This window comes from Phaseolus vulgaris, chromosome 7 (genome assembly GCF_051622355.1).
Source record: "Phaseolus vulgaris cultivar YP4 chromosome 7, ASM5162235v1, whole genome shotgun sequence".
NCBI lineage: Eukaryota > Viridiplantae > Streptophyta > Magnoliopsida > Fabales > Fabaceae > Phaseolus > Phaseolus vulgaris.
Window position 1 is genome coordinate 32005122 of NC_143504.1, and position 22902 is coordinate 32028023.

Sequence of the window (22902 nt, forward strand, 5' to 3'; positions counted from 1 at the left end):
GGTAAGCCCAGACGAATGCCCAGCCGTTGGGATGAAGCTGGGTGGGGGCTATGTCAAGCTCGGTCAGGAGCTCCCTCTAAAAGCGGGTGAAAGGAAATCGGAGCTTGACCTTCTTGAACGTCGTGGCGTAAACGAAGCAAAAGGGGGCACCGTTGCTCCCTTGATTATCAGTGCAAATAGGCTCTCCGGGAGGACAAGGACGCACAGATACCTTGTCATCGTGTTCATTGCTGAAAGAGAGGTGATCTTGGTCACCTTTCCGGAGGCGGAGGATGTCGCGGTCGGTGTTGATGGAGGAAGTCTCACCCAGCAAAGCTGAAGAGGTCCAAGGGTATAGTTGCTTGTAGTCCGGGAGGGACCTCACAACTGTGCTGGTGTGAGTTGGGTTTGGCTGCGATTGGCTCGGTCGAGAAGACGCAGGTCTCACGACCTGGCTCGAAGGGACGTTAGGATCCCTTAGGGGGTCGCGGGAGGAGGAAGGGTTGGCCCTACGAGTTTTCGTCGGAGGGTTGCGGGGAGATGGAGGAGGGTTTGGTGTAACATTGGAGCGAGCCATCAGAAAAGCTGCAAAAAGACGAAAAGGGAAGAGATGAGAGTTTGTAAATAGAGCGACTCAACAGAAAAGAAGGAGACAGAAGAACAAGGGGGGCTCGCAGAGAGAGAGTCAGAAACCCTAAGCGCAGAAAAAAGTGAAGCAAAGAAAAACATCCAACAACGTATGCTCCAGACAGTTAATGGATGATGCAAACCGATTAAAATGCAGCAAATATCAGTGGGAATGAGAAAAAGGTTACCTTTTGATGATCAGAAGAGCGTTCAGTGAAGGATGTTTGAAGGAGTCGAAGCGTTCGCTAAAGCGTTTCGAAAGCGTGGAGTGTGGAAGAAGATAATGAAACAGTGAAGTGGCGCGAAGTGTTTAAGAGTTTCGAAGAGTTTCGAACGTTGTGAGAAGCGCAAACGGCAATGAATAATGGTCGTTGATAAGTCCACGTGTCGAGCGATCGAAGGGGTTGGTGAAGTGTCAAATCAGTGAACATTACGAGCGCTAACGTGCACGGCCAGGTACGTCGCCGAAAAATTCAACCCTTTAGTCTTTTCGCTGAACAAGTCACAGCTCAAGACTGGGGTCTTGTGTACCGACCAGGTCATCGGGCATGATGACGTGTCTAGCACGTGACTATGTGGGGCGTGCTCAGCAAAACACGTGGACAAGAGGAAGATGAATAGTTCAGAAGTGAGCATAGTCGCCGATTCGTGGAACTGGCGTTCTATAGTGAACATGGTCGGTTGTCGCCGAATTTGTGTGTGATCGACGTAGTACGTAATGGAAGATCAAGTGGTCTGACATCGCCACAGGGAGCACATCGCCGAATCTCCCAGTAAGCTTAGTTGAAGCTGCGGGAGGCTCAGAAGAGTAAGTTCAAGCGTATAAGTTCAGTAAGATGATTGTTGCGCCACCATAGGGCGTGAAGGACGTGTGGGTTGAAGGGAACAGCATGCCCATCAGCGATAGAATTCCCAGAGTGCACATTCGTTGGTGGCAAGGTTTCCTCAGCTAGAACATGCATGGCGTAGCAATAAGGAAGGTGCCACTTGTGACAAGCGATATCACGGAGATGGTGCACTTTGCTGCATCTGATACTCGCCTTGTCAGGTGGTGTTCCAGAGCATATTACGTGCTAGATTACTCCTTAAGTAGGAGACTTAGCCGCGCGACTGGTCATTACACAGAAATAACGCTCAAGTTACCCCAACCCAGATGACGACACGTGTAGGGTTGGATGCAACATGGAAATGACGCTTGAGTTATCCTAGCTCAGATGATGACACGTGTAGGGTTGGGTGCTACCTGCTACCCCAGCCAAGATGGTGACACGTACAGGGTTGGATGCGAGCCACGCGTCCAAAGCGTAACTTCTTAGAGAGAGAAAAAACCTAGCTATAAAGGTAAACTTAACAGAATTTGCAGAGGTACGTTTTCATTACGGCTCATTGCTTTGGGGTTGAGTGCACTTTAGTACGGTTCTACAGAGTATATTTTTCTCTTAGTTTTTGGGTGTTCTTGTCATTGACTTGAGCGTCGGAGCGCCACGAGCCGCAGAGGCGCCACCTTGTGTTTTTCAGGTTCTCAGAGAGGCTATCTGTGGTGTGGACTTCAAGGGCACGTGGTGTCAAGCTGGTGAGGGAGAACGTGACGAGGCAACGCTCTTGCGCTAGGTCAACCGGCTGGAACACTATCCAAAGCTTCTTACAGCAGCAAGTCAGTTATTGCTCTTTTAAAGCATGAAACATAATAAACAATCGGTTGTTTACACGAAACAATCTGATATGATTCCAATAGCACACTTTCAATGATTCTTGACATTCTTAGGAATCATCTTGAGTTGGTTATGAGATAGGCACTTTAACATAGAATTGGATCAAGGTTCTATGAACAAGAACTCACCAAAACTAGTACCAAAACACAAACTCATATGGAAGTTCCAATTATTGTCAAATTGAACCGATTAAAATGAAAGGAAAAGCAATTGCACCGAACAAAACAACATAGAACTGAAATGTACCGAACATAAAAGCTAGAAAATGCAAAAGAAGCAAGGATGAATCGGTAGAAACACAAAACCGAAGCAAGAACAACAAAAGTACCGAACAGAAAATCAAAGGAAGCAATCTAGGACATGAACAATTAAAGAGAAGGAAGGAAGGAGAAGAGAAAGCTCATGAAGATGGAGGAATGGTTGGATGATCACGCCACTAGGAGGATGGAGACTCCAAGATAAGTGTGCAAGCCGCCACTTGAGGTAACCATTGAACCATCAAGATAAGACTAGTGAAGAAGGCACAAAGCTCTCCAATGCTCTCTCAAAAATTGAGTATAGTTTCTCTAATCAAAATTCAAATATGAAATGTACAAGGGCAACACCTTAATATGTAGCCTAGATGATGAGAATCAAGTAAAGGAGGCTTTTATTGATGAAGGAAGAGGTCATTTGCCTTCACATCTAAAGTTCTTCCTTCTAGTCTTCTCAAAAATTAAAAGAAGACATAACATAAAGATGAGGCCCAAGTCCAAAGCCCAAGCCCAAGAAGGCCAAAGCCCAAAGAGCCCAAGTCCATCCCATGAGGGGCAAGGCCAAGTTTTAAATAATAAAGAATTTTGTTTAGAAAGGTGCTTAAGAGGGAAACATTAGAAACCTCTTTTGTTAAAGCATATTTAGGTCTTTGGTTAGGAGTCTTAGGGGGGGTGCGTTAGTAGATAGGTATAGGAGTAACTAGGGAGGTGCCAAAGTGAGAGAGAAGGTCACACCTTCTTCATGACCATAGTTGGCGCCACTTTCATTAGCTTTTGGGGGGAATTTTGAATTTAATTTGCCTTCCATTTCAGAACTGATCCTGCCGGCAACTCGAACATGGACGAATCGCTTCGTAGCACTCTCTGCCCTGTCTACACGACTGCGTCTCCTGCAGAATCACCCTCCGAACTTTCTCTCGGATGTCTTCAAATGTGACCTGCAAAACACACAGACGGCGCCTCTAGCGGCCGTTTGCACTCCGACGATCAAGTTAGTCCAATAGAACCACCAGAAACTGGAAACTAGTAATGTGTGTGAGAAAAACTTGCACTCTGTTTTTCGTCTCTCTTTTTTTCTTCCTTCACCCTCACTCTGATTCTCTCTTTTATCTCTCTTTCCCTACTTCTGGGCATAACAGAATTCTGTTATGCTTTTCTGGCATGTGTCAGAACCCTGTTATGCTTTTCAGAGAAAGCGTACCTTCAGAATCAGCAATGGGGAGCGTGAGAGTCTGCGCATGTCTGCGCCTGTGTGTACCTTTAGTGGTACGGAGTGCTCTTTTGTCTGGACCGCACCCCTCTCAGATGATGACACGTGGAGGCCTGCAACTCACATCTAACCACACAGGTGTCACTTACTGGAAGGGCTCTAGCACCTCTCTTTGTGTGCCTAAGTTACGCCCTTGCGGAGTAACTTAGGATGCTTCTCTTATCTGGGTAAATCGCATACTCTTAGGAGAACGTCGGGTGTGGCTGGTCTAGGCACACTCACCGAACGTTACTCTCTGCATAGGCGACTTACCCTTCACGATGCCACGCACGTAATGGGTTGAGGGAATCACCAATCACCGACTGGCTTACTAGTTCCCTCAGGCCACTCTCGTGCATGATTCCTTGAGGTGTGCTCATGCGAGGTCCATGCGTAACGCTCTCGCTGGGAACCTTAGTCCCAGTTTAACTGCGTGTAACACGAGACCCCGATGACAATACACCCGATGACTGATCAGTGTTTATTCGCTTATCGCGCTCTGCCTCCAGGCGCGAGTCTGGGAACTGGTCTGCTGGTGGTCACTTGGCTACTGACCACCGATCACCATTCTGGGTGATCTATCCCCCGACCTCTCTCCCGCCTGATCTGTCGGTGGTAACTTGGTTACTGACCACCGATCACCTCTCTTGGCGATCGTCCCCCCGACCTCTCTGCCACCTGGTCCACGTGTCACCCTTCGAGTGGTCCACGTGGTTCTCTGCTGCTGACGTCATCGACTACCGATGACCGATCGGATCACAAGCCCCCCAGTCTCGAGTCGAGAACTCGTTCTCAGCGAAGAGACTAAGTGGTCGTGCTCCCAGTCCACGTGGCAAGTGGGGCCGCCTCACGTGCCACCTCACGTGCTGCTTCTTCAACGTTTGGGCTTCTTCTCTTAATCTCGTGACACGTGGACCCATCAACGGCCAGCGCTGCGCGTCGCTAGCGCTTCTCTTATTCAAATTGGCGCGCCCTTCCACTGTTCCTTCATCTTCTTCATTCAACTCCCAGACTCTCTGCGAACTTCTCTTCTGCGCACCCATCTTTCTTCAAATTCTCTGCTTCCCAATCTCTTGCGATCATTCAAAGGTACGATTTTTCTTTTCCCTGGCCCCTTTTTGGTCATCTTTACCGATTGCATTTATCATTCTAGTTATCATGCATTCATCTTCTCCATTTCCCTCTCTCGAACCCGCGCTAGGGTTTTTTCAGGCTCTTACTCTGGCTTCTGCTTCTTCTTCTTCTTCTTTTCATCTGGGCATCTCCTTTTCCTTTCTCTTTTCTGTTTTCACCGAAACATTCATCATTCCTTCTTCTCCCATTTATTCTGACCTTTTCGTTTTTCCTCCATTTGCAGCTATCTCACGATGGCTCGCTTGAAACAAACTGAGCGCATCATTGCTTCTTCTTCTGGTGCACAGCCTTCCGCGAGTGCGCCAGCTCCACCACCGCCTGTGGCTACTTCCTACCACGACAATGCCAGGGTCTACCAATGGGCTCCCCTGGCATTGCTCGCTGAAACCTCCACTCTACTGCCTGAGGGCCATCTCCAGTCCCTGCTATGTCACAACCCCGATGAGCCTTCCTGCTCCATCGACAGGGAGAACGACTTCAACATTCAAATCCGCATCTCTCCTCGAGGGATGCCCATCTGCGTAGATGACAGGGCCACCAATGGGGTGCCCTTTGTCTTCATCTACTCCGCCATTTTCAAAAGACTAAAGCTGCGCCTCCCTTTCACTTTCTTCGAGAAGGAGCTGCTGATGGAGTTAAACGTCGCGCCCTGCCAACTCCATCCAAATGCCTGGGCCTTCATCCGGGCGTTTCAAATCCTCTGCAGTCATTTCGGGCACAACGCCTCCGTGGACGTGTTCCTTTACTTCTTCGAAGCGAAGAACCCTGGGGACAGGTCCTGGGTGAGCCTGAACGGGGTTGCTGGACGGGTGCTCCTGGGCCTGTACCAGCAATCCTTCAAAGATTGGAAGGGCAGATTCTACATGATATCTGCTACCCCTCAAAGTCCAAGCCTGCTCGAGGGGTACCCCCTCTACTGGGTTCCTGGAGTCGAGTTCAAGAAATCCAGGGACCTCGAAGCTATGGCCCCCTACGAGCGCGAGCTATGTGGGCTGCTCCTGGGGGCCAAGTACAACTCCGCCCGCCTCATCAAAGATGAATTTGATGTGGTGGCTCTGAAAAAATATATAGGTAGCCTTCCTTGCACTTCTTCGGATACCTGCACTTTTTCATGCATACTTTTACGTGTTCTTTAACTTACTTGCATATCTTGGTCATCTAACCCTTCCCTTTTCCATGTATGCAGACTCGATGACGGGGAAAGACAGGAAGCTGGCCCTGCTGGAGCTTGCCAAACGTAGGGGAGCCAAGGGCACTGGTTCCTCTTCCTCAACAACTGAGCCCATTGCGGCCCCTCCACTCTCGGTCGCGCCAGCTGAAGGCCCCGAGCCAGGGAAAAAAAGGAAAAGGCTGGTGAAAGCTTCCGCCTCTTCTGCTGCTGCTGCTGCTTCAACTGAAGAGGAGAGCTCAGGCTCTCCTCTTGTTCACCGCCAAAGGAAAAGAGCAGCGGTTGAGGGGGCCTCATCCCTCCAGCCTGGCGAGGTTGAGGTAGTGGAAGTAGAGGAAGGGTCTTCCCCTCCTCCCTGCGCTCAAACTGCCACAGAGCCCATCAACCTTCCTTCTCCAGGCCACCAGCTGCCTCCAACTACCCAACAGCTATCTTCCCCCCCAGCAGGCCAATCACCTGGTCCATCCGCTCATCCGGCTGGGGGCGCTTCTGCCCAGGCTGGGGGTGCACCACCACCACTGCTGCCAATCCCTAACACCGCTGCTGAATGTGGTGGGTCTAGCTCGCGCCCAAGCGCTTCTGGGGCCACCCACGAGAACTTCAGCAGGGTCATCACCCTGGTTCGACAGCTCATAAGCAACCGGGAGCTTGTCGAGTGGAGTGGTGATGAGGTGGATATGCACCTGGCCAAGCAGGTGGTGCTCTCTCTGGAGTTTTCCACCCAGCACCGCAAGCAACTAGCCCTGGAGAAGAGGGTGAAGGATCTTGAGCATGACAAGGAGTCACTGCGAAGTGACTTTGAAGCTGCCCAAGGATCTGTGGAGTTGATGCGGGGCATGGTGGAGAAAGCTAGGAGGGAGTACCTAGCGCAGGTCCAAGAGACCATCAAGACAGAGATCTTGATGGGGGAAGCTGTTAGCTCCTTGGACTGCACGGTGGTGGAGCTTAAGGCCGAGACTTCCTCCCTGCGCCAACAGAACACTCAGCTATTGGGGGAGCTCGAGTCTGCCAAAGAAACAGTTGCAGCTGGAGAGAAGAGACTCGAGGAGGTGGTGGGCAAATTGTCCGAAACTGCCTCCTCCCTTGCTGCCATTACCACCGAGAGGGATGCTGCGGAGGCCTTAAAGCAGAAACTGGAGGCGGATAATGCTGATTTGATGAATGTGGGTGCTGATGCCCTTACCGATGGATTCGAGCTAGCACTCGAGCAAATCAGATGCGTTCTCCCGGACCTGGACCTCTCGCAGTTCAGCATCTATCATGAAGTGGTAGATGGGAAGCTCATCCCTCCTGCCCCTTAATCTTTTTTCTTCTCTGTAAATTTAGCTTCTGTACAGTTTTTCTTTCTTCGCACTTTGGAATTGTATAAGACTTGGCTATGAATGTAAACTCTCAATTTGTATGAGCTTCTTTTGTTGCATAAGTTTCTTCCCTTGTATTTTCTTTGAATCTTCACTTATCTTTATGTGCGCGACTAACTGTTAGCTAGCTTAGGTTCAGCGCGATCTTGGGCTTTACCTTTCCTTTCGCACACGACTAAGTGTTAACCAGCTTAGGCTTAGCGCGATCTGCTTCTCTTACTCTTTGCGCACGACTAAGTGTTAGCCAGCTTAGGCTTAGCGCGATCTTGAGCTTCGTCTTTCACCTTGCGCACGACTAAGTGTTAACCAGCTTAGGCTTAGCGCGATCTGCTCCTCTTACTCTTTTGCTTCTACTTGATCACGACTGGCTATTCCCTCAGCTTGGTGTTTAACAGTCCTCGTGCGCTGCTTTGCACCACTAGCCAATTACTGACGACTCATCAGTGATCGCTCTTTAGTCTTTACTTAGCTTTCTCTGTCGCTCTAGCGCTAAGTGCATAAAGGACTTTGACATCGATCGCTCAAGGTGATGCCTCGTCTTTGGGAAGGAAAAGTGTTTCTAGCTAACCCCTTTTACTTTCCCCAAGGTCATCACCCTTTGGCGGGTTGAGTCGCTCATTCCCTGTCTCACTCCTGGGGTGAGAAGGGTTTCTGACTAAGAGTCTTACTGGGCCAATATTGGTGTATGCCAAGTGGGTAAGGACGTTTTGTCAAAACCTTTCCTTTCCCCCCCTTGGTCTTACTAGCACCCCTGGCTTTTCAAACCTTTAACTGCTTGCGCTCACACCTGGGGTGAGGAAGACTTAGATCGGTGCCAGTACTTGCGCCTAGGGCAAGTAGGGCCTAACCAATCACCTGCACTTGCACCTGGGGCAAGGAGGATTTTAACTTTAATACTTGAGCACGCTTTATATGCTGGAATTTTTCCTTTAATTGAGTGGCCTCGTTAAAAACCCTCCTTAGGGAAAAGAGTGCCCCCTTGTCTGTTCAACTGTTTCCACCATATACAAACATGCATCTTTTAGCGCGAGAACGCCTATTATTGTACAATTTTAATTGAAATAAAAATTTAAATGGGTGGCGTTCCATGTTCTGGGGATTGCTCCTCCTTCCAAAGTCTCTAGGCGATAGGCTCCGTTCTCTAATGTCTCCACCACTCTGTATGGGCCTGTCCACTTTGGGGATAACTTGTTTTGCATGTCATTTTGATGCGCCTTTCTCATCACCAGATCACCTTCCTGGAAACGCCTGGGCCTCACTTTAGAGTTGTGCCTCCGCTCTACTCTTCTCTTCACAGCTTCGGCACTGACTCTGGCCTCTTCCCGCACTTCGTCTAGCAGATCCAGATTCACATTACGCTCTTCATTGGACTCTTCAGCAACGAAGTTCAAGAATCTGGGGGAGCTCTCCTGTATTTCCACAGGAATCATGGCGTATGTCCCATAGACAAGGCTGAAGGGTGTCTCATGGGTGCTGGACTGTGGGGTGGTGTGATAAGACCATACAATTCTGGGGACCTCCTCTGCCCAACCTCCTTTGGCCTTGTCTAGTCTTCGCTTCAGCCCCCTGAGCAGCACTCGATTTGCTGACTCCACCTGCCCATTTGTTTATGGGTGCTCCACTGAAGCGAAAACCTGTTGTATCTTTAACTCTTCACACATCTTCCTCAGCTGATGACTTGTGAACTGGGTGCCATTGTCGAAAACCAGCCTCTTGGGTATTCCGAAGCGGCAGACAATGTTCTTCCAGACGAAGTGTTCGACTTTCTGTGCGGTGATGTGTGCAACTGGCTCTTCCTCTACCCACTTGGTGAAATATTCGATGGCCACAAAGAGGAACTTCATCTGCCTTGTCGCCAGGGGAAAAGGTCCTAGGATGTCAATCCCCCATGTATGGAATGGCCACGGGCTATGGATGGACCTCAACTCCTCAGGGGGTGCCTTGTGCCAATCTGCATGCAGCTGACATTGTTTGCATCGCTGAGCAAACCTTATGCAATCTTCCTTCAGCTTTGGCCAGTAGTACCCCGCGCGGAGTACTCTACTTGCCAAAGCGCGACCACCTATATGGCTTCCGCACACCCCCTCGTGCAGCTCAGACATGAGTCTGGTGCATTGCTCGCCGTGTACACAGATCTGCACAGGGTGAGAAAATCCAAATCTAAATAGGCTTCCATCTATGAGAGTAAACTTACTTGAACCCCTCTTTATTCTTTTTGCCTCTGCCAGATCGAGCGGGAGTACACCATCTTCTAAGTATAGCTGGTATGGCGTCATCCAGGTGTCGGGTTCCTTCTCCGCATGAACCTCCATCGACTCATCGGTCTTTGAGGGTGGCGATCTCACCCTCGGTGCTCTTAGCGTTTCTTGGGTCAACGACCGATGACCGATCGTTAGACGCTCCATTGTCTTGCATACGTGAAGCACCTGGTTGTCTGATACGAACGCGCGCGGCACCTTCAGGGTCTCCTGAATGACGGTCCTCTGCTTCCCCCCCTTGCCTGAGCTGGCCAGCTTGGCAAGCAGGTCTGCTCGGGCATTCTGCTCTCTTGGCACGTGCACTAACTCAAACTCGGCGAAGGACGTCTTCAGGAGCTGCACATACTCCAGGTAGGCTGCCATCTGGGGGTCCTTTGCTTGGAACTCCCCGGTAACCTGCCCGGTGACCAGTAACGAATCGCTCTTGGCCAGCAGATTTCTTGCTCCCATTTCTCTTGCTAACAACATTCCTGCGATCAGGGCCTCATACTCCGCCTGATTGTTGCTAGCTTTGAAGGCAAAGCGGAGGGACTGCTCGATCAGTACCCCATTTGGTCCTTCCAGGATGACTCCCGCGCCGCTTCCCTGCTGATTAGAGGAGCCATCCACCGATAACACCCATCGGAAATTTAGCCCTTTTGTAGGTGTCGCGATGGATGATAGCTCGACTACGAAGTCCGCGAACACCTGCCCCTTGATCGGTCCTCGGGGCTCGTACTGAATATCAAATTCTGACAATTCTACTGCCCATTTGACCATCCTGCCTGCTACATCAGGTTTCTTCAATACGTTCTGGATAGGCAGATCAGTCATCACGACCACTGTGAAGCTGTGGAAGTAATGCCTGAGCCTTCTGGCTGAAAACACCACCGCCAGAGCAGCCTTCTCGAGGGCCTGGTACCTTGTTTCAGGGCCTTGCAGCACCTTACTCACGAAGTAAACAGGCCTCTGGGCCTGGTCCTGCTCTTGCACCAGGACTGAACTGACTGCCCTCTTCGTAACAGCAAAGTACAGACGAAGAGGGATGCCTACCTGGGGCTTTCGCAGGACTGGTGGGCTCGCCAGGTACCCCTTTAGCTTGACGAAAGCCTCCTCGCACTCCTGTGTCCAGAGAAATCTGCTGTTGCGTTTGAGACACTGGAAGTATGGGTGACCTTTCTCCCCACCAGCGGACATAAATCGGGACAGTGCTGCCAAGCGACCGGTGAGCTGCTGCACCTCCTTCACCGTCGTTGGGCTCCTCATTGCCACGATCGCCGCGCACTTCTCCGGGTTAGCTTCGATTCCTCGCTCTGTCAAGAGGAAACCCAAGAACTTCCCAGCCTCCACACCGAATATGCATTTCTCAGGGTTGAGCTTCAGCCTATACTTGGCAATGGTAGTGAATAGCTCTTCCAGATCAGCTGCATGATGCTTCTTCTCTTGGGACATAACCACCATGTCATCTACATAGGCGTGTACGTTCCTTCCCAGCATGGGCGAGAGCACCCTATCCATGAGCCGCTGGTAGGTAGCCCCCGCATTCCTCAACCCAAATGGCATGACCTTGTAGCAATAGCAAGACCGTTCCGTCATAAACGCGGTCTTGCATTCGTCCATTGGGTGCATCTTGATCTGGTTATACCCTGAGAAAGCGTCCAAGAAGCTGAGTAGCTTTCCCCCCGAGGCGCTATCAACTAGAGCATCTATACTGGGTAGGGGGTAAGAATCCTTGGGGCACGCCTTGTTGAGGTTAGTGAAGTCCACGCACATTCTCCACTTGCCGCTTGCCTTCTGCACCAGTACCACATTCGCTAGCCACTCGGGGTACTGGATTTCTCTGACATGCCCTGCGACAAGGAGCTTCTGCGCTTCGTCGTGGATCACCTTCCTCTTCTCCTCGTTGAATTTCCTTCTCCTCTGTCGCACCGGTCGAACCATGGGGTCCATCGATAGACGATGGCAGAGGAAATCGGGGTCGATTCCTGGCATGTCGGATGCTGACCATGCAAAGGCATTCATGTGCTTCTCAATCACACCCATGATCAGCCTTAGCTCTTCTTCAATGAGGGATCCCCCCAACTTGAATTTTCTTCCCCTGATGTCCACTTCGACCCATCCTTCAGCTGGGTGGGGCCTTCTCTCGCTGGCAATGACCGCTCTCACGATCCCTGACTCGCGAGGAGTGATCGTGCCTTCCTCTTCTTCTTCAACTTGGGCTACCTGGGAGCCCCCCACCGCAGCGTTTTCCATCCTCTGAGCGCCTTGTGTCTCCCTGACCGCCAATCGCTCTTCGCGCACGCCTGGTGGTGGTTTTGTGGTGATATGGCACACGCTTCTTTTTTGCTTCAAGCTGTTCTCATAACAGCGTCTTGCCTCAGCTTGATCCGACTTGATGGTTATCACGGTCCCTTCCATCGACGGTAGCTTCAACTTCATATGCCTTGTCGATGGTATTGCGCCCAGTCTATTGAGCGTTGGCCTCCCCAACAGGACATTGTACGCAGAAGGGGCGTTCACCACCAAGTACTTTATCTTTTCAGTGCGGGCTGTCGTTCCGTCAGAGAACGTTGTCCTCAGCTCGATGTATCCCCGCACTTCTACCTGATCCCCTGCAAAACCGTAGAGACAACCAGTATACGGTCTTAACTGATCAGGGGACAACTGTAGCTTGTTGAATGTTGGCCAGAACATGACATCCGCCGAGCTTCCTTGATCTACGAGTACTCTATGCACCCGTCTTCCTGCCGTGATGAGAGAAATGACCACAGGGTCGTTGTCGTGCGGGACAACGTCCCGTAGGTCAGCTTTCCTGAAGATAATGTCCACCTCAGGGTAATGACTCTCATTCACTGCATCTACCGCCATCACCGATCGAGTGTATCTCCTTCTTTGTGAAGCTGTGCATCCCCCACCAGAGAAGCCTCCAGCAATCGTCTGCACTTCCCCATGCACAGGGACTTCATGTTGTTGCTCTCCAGTTTGGGATCCTGACGCGCGATCACCCTGCGACTCACGCAGGTAATCTGCTAGAAAACCAGACTTCACCAACTCTGCCAGTTGGTGTCCCAGCGCCAAACAGGAATGAAGTGTATGGCCAAAGGCCTGATGAAACTCACACCATTCATTCTTCTTCCTTCCAAGTACCTTATCTGTCTTCTCTGGTACTCGTAGTCTTGCCGCTACGGCGGGAAGGGCGATGAGATCCGCCAATCCCACCATGAAGTTGTATCTCGGGGGTGCGTTATTCTCCCTTGCACGCCCTTTGCTCTGGTCTTTGCCTGGTGCATAGGGACGAGGTTTTTCCCGCACCTTCTTCCCCTCCTTGGCCTCATGCATCCTGGCTTGCTGTGGCTTTCCTTGCCCTCCACGCGGCCTGGGTGGTGCAGCACTTCCCCTCTTCTCAGAAACCTCTGTTTCTGCCACTATGTGCGCCACCGCACGTCGTCGAATCTCTGTAAAGGTGCTGGGATGGCTCCTGATGAGAGACTCGCTGAAAGGGCCAGGCAGCACACCCTTCTTAAACGCGTGCACCAGCATATCTTCATCTTTGCTGGGCAGTCTAACCACTTGTGCTCCAAAGCGGTTGAGGTAGTCTTTCAACGACTCACCTTGGTACTGGCGCACGTCGAACAGATCGTAGGACACCACTGCAGGTGCCTTGTTGACGATGTATTGCTCAGTGAAGAGCTTCGAGAACTGAGAGAAAGACATGATGTGTCCTTCTGGTAGGCTTACGAACCACTCCATGGTGATTCCGCTGAGCGTACTCATAAACATTTTGCAGTAGACAGCGTCTGAACCCCCAGACAGCATCATCTGGGTGTGGAACGCCGTCAGATGCGCTTCCGGGTCTTCTACCCCCTTGAACGATGCTTTGACCCCCACCAGGTTGGGAGGCACCATGGTTCCCATGATCTCAGGGGAGAATGGCATGGGAAATGCCCTTGGAGGTGAGGGCTGCCTAGACATCCTTTCGTCAACAACGTGCTCCCTCTGCGCCTGCAGCGTCCTTCTCAACTCTTCGTTGACACGATTCAGCTCATCGTTCCTGCTTTGCGACGCAGCCAACTCCGTCTGCAACCTTTCTTGTTCAACTTTCGACGCTGCAGCGTTATCCTGCAGCGTGCGCACCATTTCCAGGACCTGCGCCATTGTCACAGCTCCTTCGTCAGCGGATGGCGCAGGTGATGGTTGTCTGTTTCTAGGCATCCTTCTCTATCAAAGAAACTGATTAAACTCTGGTAAGCTTTAAAACTGTGGTATATATGGGACAACGATTCACTCGTGCCCCAAGGTGGGCGCCAAATGATCCTGCCGGCAACTCGAACGTGGACGAATCGCTTCGTAGCACTCTCTGCCCTGTCTACACGACTGCGTCTCCTGCAGAATCACCCTCCGAACTTTCTCTCGGATGTCTTCAAATGTGACCTGCAAAACACACAGACGACGCCTCTAGCGGCTGTTTGCACTCCGACGATCAAGTTAGTCCAACAGAACCACCAGAAACTGGAAACTAGTAATGTGTGTGAGAAAAACTTGCACTCTGTTTTTCGTCTCTCTTTTTTTCTTCCTTCACCCTCACTCTGATTCTCTCTTTTATCTCTCTTTCCCTACTTCTGGGCATAACAAAATTCTGTTATGCTTTTCTGGCATGTGTCAGAACCCTGTTATGCTTTTCAGAGAAAGCGTACCTTCAGAATCAGCAATGGGGAGCGTGAGAGTCTGCGCATGTCTGCGCCTGTGTGTACCTTTAGTGGTACGGAGTGCTCTTTTGTCTGAACCGCACCCCTCTCAGATGATGACACGTGGAGGCCTGCAACTCACATCTAACCACACACGTGTCACTTACTGGAAGGGCTCTAGCGCCTCTCTTTGTGTGCCTAAGTTACGCCCTTGCGGAGTAACTTAGGATGCTTCTCTTATCTGGGTAAATCGCATACTCTTAGGAGAACGTCGGGTGTGGCTGGTCTAGGCACACTCACCGAACGTTACTCTCTGCGTAGGTGACTTACCCTTCACGATGCCACGCACGTAATGGGTTGAGGGTATCACCAATCACCGACTGGCTTACTAGTTCCCTCAGGCCACTCTCGTGCATGATTCCTTGAGGTGTGCTCATGCGAGGTCCATGCGTAACGCTCTCGCTGGGAACCTTAGTCCCAGTTTAACTGCGTGTAACACGAGACCCCGATGACAATACACCCGATGACTGATCAGTGTTTATTTGCTTATCGCGCTCTGCCTCCAGGCGCGAGTCTGGGAACTGGTCTGCTGGTGGTCACTTGGCTACTGACCACCGATCACCATTCTGGGTGATCTATCCCCCGACCTCTCTGCCGCATGATCTGTCGGTGGTAACTTGGTTACTGACCACCGATCACCTCTCTTGGCGATCGTCCCCTCGACCTCTCTGCCACCTGGTCCACGTGTCACCCTTCGAGTGGTCCACGTGGTTCTCTGCTGCTGACGTCATCGACTACCGATGACCGATCGGATCAAGAACCTCTAGGCTATAAATTAAAGTGCTGCCCTTGTACATTTCAGATGTGAATTTTAATTCTTTTGCCTATCACATGTTTGAGTATTTTCCTTTTTGAATCCATACAAGTTTTGTCTTGGTCTTTTTTTTCCATAATTGTCATCACTTCTTGTAGTACTTTTATTGCTTTTGTTGTTTCTTGCTTTAGTGTCATATAATTTTCTGAGTTTGATATTGATCCTTTGTACATTTTCTGTTTTAGAATTGAGTTCATACTTGTATTCTACACCTATACAAGTTCATACACATCATTTTCCATTATGTCCTTGGTAGTTCATATTTCTGTTTTTCATTCCTATTAGGATTCCTCTGTTTTTCTGAAAAGTGCTTACTGATTTTCCTTATTGCAATTGATTTACTCACTGGAAAATTCTGAAATTCTGGATTTGTGTTATTCAAAGTGTTTTAAAAGCATAGAAAAAAGATGTACTAAAAAATTCAAAGTACAAAAAAAATGATAAATAAAATACAAAAAGTGTACAATTCTGCCGAAAAAAATACGGTAATCTGGCAGCCATTTTGAAAAATTTATCTCAATTAATTGGCTTACTGTTTTTGCATAATTCCAGTGCCATTTTTGATTTAAGATCTTGAAGTTTGTGTGGTTAAAATTTCATAATCCGGTTCGCTCTATATCATTCCAGTTAAATCAGTGAACATCAAGCACAGTTTGCATAAAAAATATTTTCCAGTAGCTAATTTTTGTTTTCTTCATCTACTCTAGTGCTTTTCTTTAAGTATTCTTTTGGGTGCCTACTTTCTCATTGAGTTCTGATCCTGCCTGCTGACCGGAACGCTGGAGAATGCCTCGTCAAAGGATCGACGTGCGCACCGCTTCTCACCTCCGTTCCTCTTCGGGATCTATCTCAAGAACCTGCAAAGAAACGATACGGCGCCGCTGCAGCCGATCGCACTCCGACGCTCAAGTCAGTGACGGTATCACCAAATACTAAGAACGAGAACCGTGCAAATCCTCTCTCACAATCAGCTCTATCACTCGCAAGCGTAAAGTGTATGAACTGAACGTGCGTACCTCAGAAAGTCTGTTAAGAACTCTTATATACCTGGTGGTTTTCTCTCTCCTGGCAGTTACAGACTTGGACACGTGGCTCGCATCCAACTGTACACGTGCCATCATCTGGAGGCTCCCTGACTTGGCGCTGCTTCTGCTCTCATTTTGGCTAAGTTACTTATGCATGGTACTGCCCAGCGCATAGCTAACTTAGGAGTGCGATCTCTACTGGAACTGGCGAGTTAGGGCCTTCATACACCTTCCCTGTGGTCTCGCCGGCCGCCTTCATAATCTGCTTCCCCTTCATCTTCGGCGATGTGCTCGCTCTGGCGATCTCCGACTGCTTGGTCGCCTGGGTCTACATCTGGCGACTTGATCTTTAACCTGGCGATCGCCGATTCTGGTAAACTGGAAGTCGGAACACGCCAGCTTAACAACTGGCGACTACACGTGCCCCCCGACTTCCTACACTGCAGCAGGATGCCACGCCATCACACCCGACCACCAGGGCGGTACACAAGCCCCCCAGTCTTAAGCGAAGACTTGTCTAGCGAAAAGACTGAAAGAGCCTTCGCCAACACCGATCTACGTGGCACTGACGCAGAATTCCAAGCGATTGTACTTTCTGCTGTTCTGACGCTCCACCAAACCCTTCACTCATCGTTCGACACGTGGCTTCATCAACGGCTCTCTTCATCTGCCGTTAGCGCTTCCTAAAATCATTTCGAAAACCCTTAAAGCCATTACGCTCCACTGTTCCATCACTTTCTTCGTGCTTGCAAACGCTCTCACTTCCTTCTGCGAAAGCTCTCGACGTTCTTCAACGCTCTAGATCACCATCTCCCTTCACCGTCTTCCTGATCATCGAAAGGTAATTACTTTCCTTCATCTGCTGGGTTTCCTTGCATTTTCACCGATTTGCATCATCCTGTAACTGCCTGGTGCATACGTTGTGGGTCGTTTTTCCATTTCTCCTTCTGCGTAACTTAGGGCTTTGTCGATCGTCGCAACGAACTCACATTCGTTCGTCTTTCACCTTCCTTCTATGATCGAGTCAGCCTTTGTAACCCTCCTGATTATTTTTCCTTTCTTCTTCCTTTGCAGCTGCCATCATGACTCGCACCAAGATTACCCCGAACCCCCCTCCATCAACACGAAACCTTCCTTCACAAGCACACGACTCAACACAAGTTCGTGGCGCTTCCTCTTTGCAGGCTGAGAGGCCTGCATCTTCCCAATCTGCCCTGGCCCAGGCGACTCCACCTAATGCTGGAGGAGCCCCCGTCCCTCTGCCAGACTTCAAAACATTATATCCCTGGGCCACCCCGACCCTTCTAAAAGAGACGTCCTCTGTGAACACCGCGGGAGCAGTCTTGCGGCTGACTAAGGGGGACGAGATCTACCAATCGTTTCACAAGGAGCACGACGAAAAAATGATGGTGCTACCTTGCCCCGCCGACCTGCCCGTGTGTGCTGATGACAAAGTAAGCGCCGACGGGCCCTTCTGCTTTGTCTACACGACTCTGTTCAAGAAGTTCAGGCTCAGGTTCCCTTTCACTCGATTCGAGAGGGAACTTCTGACTGAGCTCAACATTGCTGCCGCCCAGCTTCATCCCAACAGCAGGGCGTTTGTTCGAGCCTTCCAAGTGACATGCGCCCACCTGGGGTTGCCCGCGTCGGTGGACGTGTTTTTGTTCCTGTTCGAAGCCAAGCACCCAGGAGACCGCCTGTGGGTCAGCTTGAATGCGATTGCTGGGAGATCCATTTTTACCATCTTCCAGCAATCGTACAAAGACTGGAAGGGGATTTTTGTCCAAGTACGTGCAAGCGACAAGGACACCTTCCTTCTTGATGGTTTCCCCTTGTACTGGGTGGACAAGGGGAAAAAGGAATCCAAGAGCTGCTTCAGGAGGCCCAGAAGTCCTGATAGCATGGGAGCTTTGGACAGAGACCTTTGTCTCTTTTGGAAGAAGGTGGCGGACGCCAATGTATCATTCCTCACTGCCACCTTGATATGCTTCGAATTCTACGAAGATCAGCTAGATATCCGAATAGGTTAGGACATTACACTCTTGTCTTGACATTGCTTCTGTTTTAGCTGTTTCTGGGCGTCTTGTGCGTTGTGCGCAAGACTTTGGTTTTATTTTTCCTGCATATACTACCTGCTTTGCTGCTTTATTACCTTATGCACTTATTCATTTCCCTTGAGTTAACTCGAGCATTTTCATTCCATGCAGACGACATGTTGCCCAGGAACATGCTCTCCGAGTTGAAGACGCTCGCCCGAAGCCACGGGTTGGCGAGCGGTTCTCAAACAGTACCAAACTCAGTGGTGGAGGCCGCCATTGTCCATGGGCGATCACCACCGAAGGAACCTGCCCAGCGCAAAAAATTGGTACTTAAGAGGCCCAAAAGGAAAGCCCCCCAAGTCATCCAAGAGGAGGAGGAAGAGGACGACGAGGTCACTGAGGATGGCCTCGTTACGAAGAGGAAAAGGGTGGCACCATCTTCACCACCTGCCCCACCCCCTCTTCCAGCCTCAACACCACCATCAACGCCTGCTCCTTCTCCCTCATCGCCAACACCACAAGCTCCTTCATCACCAGTCCAAGCGGTTCCGCTGGCCACCGCGGCACCTGCAGCTGAGGCCCAAGAGCCAAATTTCCTGGAGGACCCCCCAAGTGCCTCCACGCCACACATCTCAGCTGGAGGGGGCCCCCCTTCAAACACCTCAGCTGCAGGAGATGTTCCAATCGGGGATGAGGTTGCTCATACCTCTCCGATTCTAATCACCGAATCCCCGATCCCGTCGCCACGCCAGGAAGCAAACACTGAAGATCCTACTAAGGAAGGTGGCGGCGAGAACCCTCAACAAGCCCCCCTGGCGCCTCTCCAAGCAGCAAACCTTTCCCTTGAAGTCACAAGGATGTGGGAACCTCTGACTGCCAAACTGAAGACCATTGCAGAGGATATCCCCGCAATCATAACGAGGGCTGTGGAGAGCTCCACCAGGAGGCTTCAAGATGATCTCTTCAACCTCAAGACCGAAAACAGCACTATGAAGGTCGAGGTGGAGAAGTTATCCTTCAACCTGACGCTCGCAGAAATCGAACACTCCCGAGTGGAGGATGCAATGAGTACCGAGCTCAGGTTGGCGCGCAAGGAAGCTGCTGACCTTCGCCGCAAAGTTCACGATCTTGCCCAAGAGAAGGTCGAGCTAGAAAGCAAAATCGTGCCCCTTCGTGCCAAGGCGAGCGACCTGGAAGCTCACATTCAAGCTGACGCCGCCAGGGTGCAAAAACTGGAGCAGAGGTCGATCGACCGCGAGAAGCTACTTGGGCAAGTAGAAAAAGCGAGGGACGACGCCATGGCTGATCTCGCCGAGGCAAACAAGGAGAAAGGAAAGATGGCTGCTGAGTTGGCCCAAGCTCAAACAGAATCCAAGAAGGTTACTGACGACCTTCTCCATGCACAAGAGACCAACGAACATCTCCGAAAACAGGTTGAAGAGCAGGAGCAGCAGAACAAAGAGCTCAAGAAACAGGTTGAAGAACTTCAAGGGCAAATTGAAGTACTTAAGCTAAATTCTGCTCAGATTCTGCCTGCTGGATTCGAAGCCGCTCGGGAACAATTCGCATGCCTATTCCCCGATCTCGACCTCAGCATGGTGTCGTTGAACAACGAAGTAGTAGATGGAAAGGTCGTTCCTGCTGAAGACTAATCCACTCCACCTCATCTGCTACTTTATAATTTCCCTTGTATATACCTTGTAATAAAAACTCGTGCATATGTGTTCTCAACAGATACTCATTTCAATCACAAGGCTTGGATATTCTCTCCCCTGACTCCTTTTAAGCGCTTTAACCTTCTTTGCATGTTTAACTTTGTCGGATTTAACTTAGTGATTTTTTTCAAACACAACCCTCTGACTTAATCGCTTCGAACCACTTCAAATTTAAGCAATAATCACTTTAAACAACTTGTACTCTTAAGGCAACTAACCTTATTGTAAGAATACCCTTCAAGCAACGAACTGTAACTCAATCATTGGCTCAAACAACGTCCCGCTCGACCTGCTTTATCAAACAAGTCTTTCAACCTTCTCGCCGTCGTTTAAACTTTCCCCGATCGCCAAGAACTCTTGGTACCATCAGCCTTTCCTAGCTTCATGCTTTGGCAATCGTTTCTTTATCTGGGGTAGAAGCGCCCTTTGGAATCTTCCTTTGCCCTCCTGAACTTCAGAGCAAAAGACCGGCTGGCTAGGCGTTCTCTTCGAACCTACCTTAGCCACCTTTCAAGCTTCTTCCACCCTCTTCGCCATACCTGAACTCGTTCGAGACGAGAAGGATTTTATCTTGCCTATGCTCGCACGTAAGCGAGAAGGCCTTTTAACTCGCCTGAACTCGCTCAACGGCGAGAAGGACTTTATCTGGTGCCTCAACTTGCCCAGGGTGTACATCTCCTCCCCCCTGGATGCACTGAGGACCTTTTCTTTCTCTCGCCTGCACTCGCTCGTCGGCGAGGAGGTCTTTAACTGGCCTTAGCTCGCACAACGGCGAGAAGGACTTTATCTGGTGCCTCAACTTGCCCAGGGTGTACATCTCCTCCCCCCTGGATGCACTGAGGACCTTTCTCTTTCTCGCCTGCACTCGCTCGACGGCGAGGAGGTCTTTAACTTGCCTCTACATTGCCCCAGGAGTTACATCTTCTCGCTCCCAGAAACACGGAGGACTTTTTCTCTTTCTCGCCTGCACTCGCTCGACGGCGAGGAGGTCTTTTACTTGCCTCAGTACGCGCGAGGGCGTTGAGGTCTTTCATCTGGTGCCTCCGATCGCCGAAAGACGATGAGGACTTTAAAACTTAACTGGTGCCTCCAATCGCCGAAAAACGATGAGGACTTAAAACTTAATTGGTGCCTCCAATCGCCGAAAAACGATGAGGACTTAAAACTTAACTGGTGCCTCCAATCGCCGAAAAACGATGAGGACTTAAAACTTTTTAGAAAGCACGCGATATATCTTTTCTTGCCTTAAATCATGTACAAATGACAAGGTCTTTCTTCAAAACTTTTGAAAATAGCACACGCAATCTGAAAACACCTTATACTTCGAAAACTCTTCTTTTATTGGGTGGCCTCATTAAAAACCCTCCTTAGGGAAAAAAGAGTGCCCCCTTCAAACTGTTTTAACAGAGACATTGCAATATAACATTTGTGTTTGTCTTTACTTACAAAGCTCTTAACTATAGTACAACTTCAGGTGTGTGGCGTTCCAGGTGCGAGGGATCGCCCCTCCTTCCAGCGTTTCTAAGCGGTAGGCTCCGTTCCCGAGCGCCTCGGTTATTCTGAACGGTCCGGTCCACTTGGGTGATAGTTTATTCTCCATCTCGTACTGGTGGGCCTTCCTCATCACCAGATCGCCTTCTCTGAACTGCCTTGGCATCACCTTTGAGTTGTATCTTCGCTCGATCCTCCTCTTCACCGCCTCAGCCTTCAGCCTCGCCTCTTCCCTGACCTCATCCAGCAGATCCAGGTTCAGCCTTCTCTCTTCATTCGAGTCTTCCTCCACGAAGTTCTGGAATCTCGGCGAGCTCTCTTGGATCTCCACTGGAATCATGGCGTCACACCCATAGACCAAGCTAAACGGGGTCTCATGGGTTCCTGACTGCTCGGTGGTGTGGTACGCCCAGACTATACGGGGCACCTCCTCAGCCCAACTTCCCTTGGCTTTCTCAAGCCTTCTCTTCAAACCTCTCAACAACACCCGATTAGCTGATTCCACCTGGCCATTCGTTTGAGGGTGCTCGACGGATGCAAACACTTGTTGAATTCCAACCCCTTCGCAAAGCTTCTTCAACAGGTGGCTTGCAAACTGCGTCCCATTATCTAACACTAGGCGCTTAGGCACTCCAAACCGGCACACAATGTTCTTCCATACAAAACCTTCGATCTTGTGTGCGGTGATCTGGGCCACTGGTTCTGCTTCAATCCACTTGGTGAAATACTCAATCGCCACCACCAAGTACTTCATTTGCCTGATCGCCAGCGGGAAAGGTCCCAGGATGTCGATTCCCCAGGTATGAAACGGCCAAGGGCTATAGATCGACTTCAACTCCTCGGGAGGTGCCTTATGCCAATCGGCGTGCTGCTGGCATTGTTTACAACATTGGGCATATTTCTTGCAATCTTCTCTCATGGATGGCCAGTAGTAGCCTGCACGGAGAGTCCTCGCGGCCAGAGCTCGACCCCCGACGTGGCTTCCGCATATACCTTCGTGGAGCTCTGCCATAATTCTCGTGCACTTCTCGCCGTGTATACACTCCAGGAGCGGGTGAGTGAACCCAAACCTGTACAGATCGCCATCAATCAATGTATACTTGCTGGAATTTTTCTTTACCTTCCTAGCTTCTGTTGGATCCAGCGGGAGGAGGCCATCTGCCAAGCACCGCTTGTACTGTGTTATCCAAGTGTCTGGCTCATGGGCGGCGCAGACCTGCATCACGTCCACCTTCTCTCCTCGACATGCTCTAATTCTCGGCGATCTCAGAGTTTCTTGCGTCAAAGACTTATGGCTTCTCGCTGCTCTCTCCGTCGACTTGCTTATCTGAAGGACCAGGTGATCTGCTACA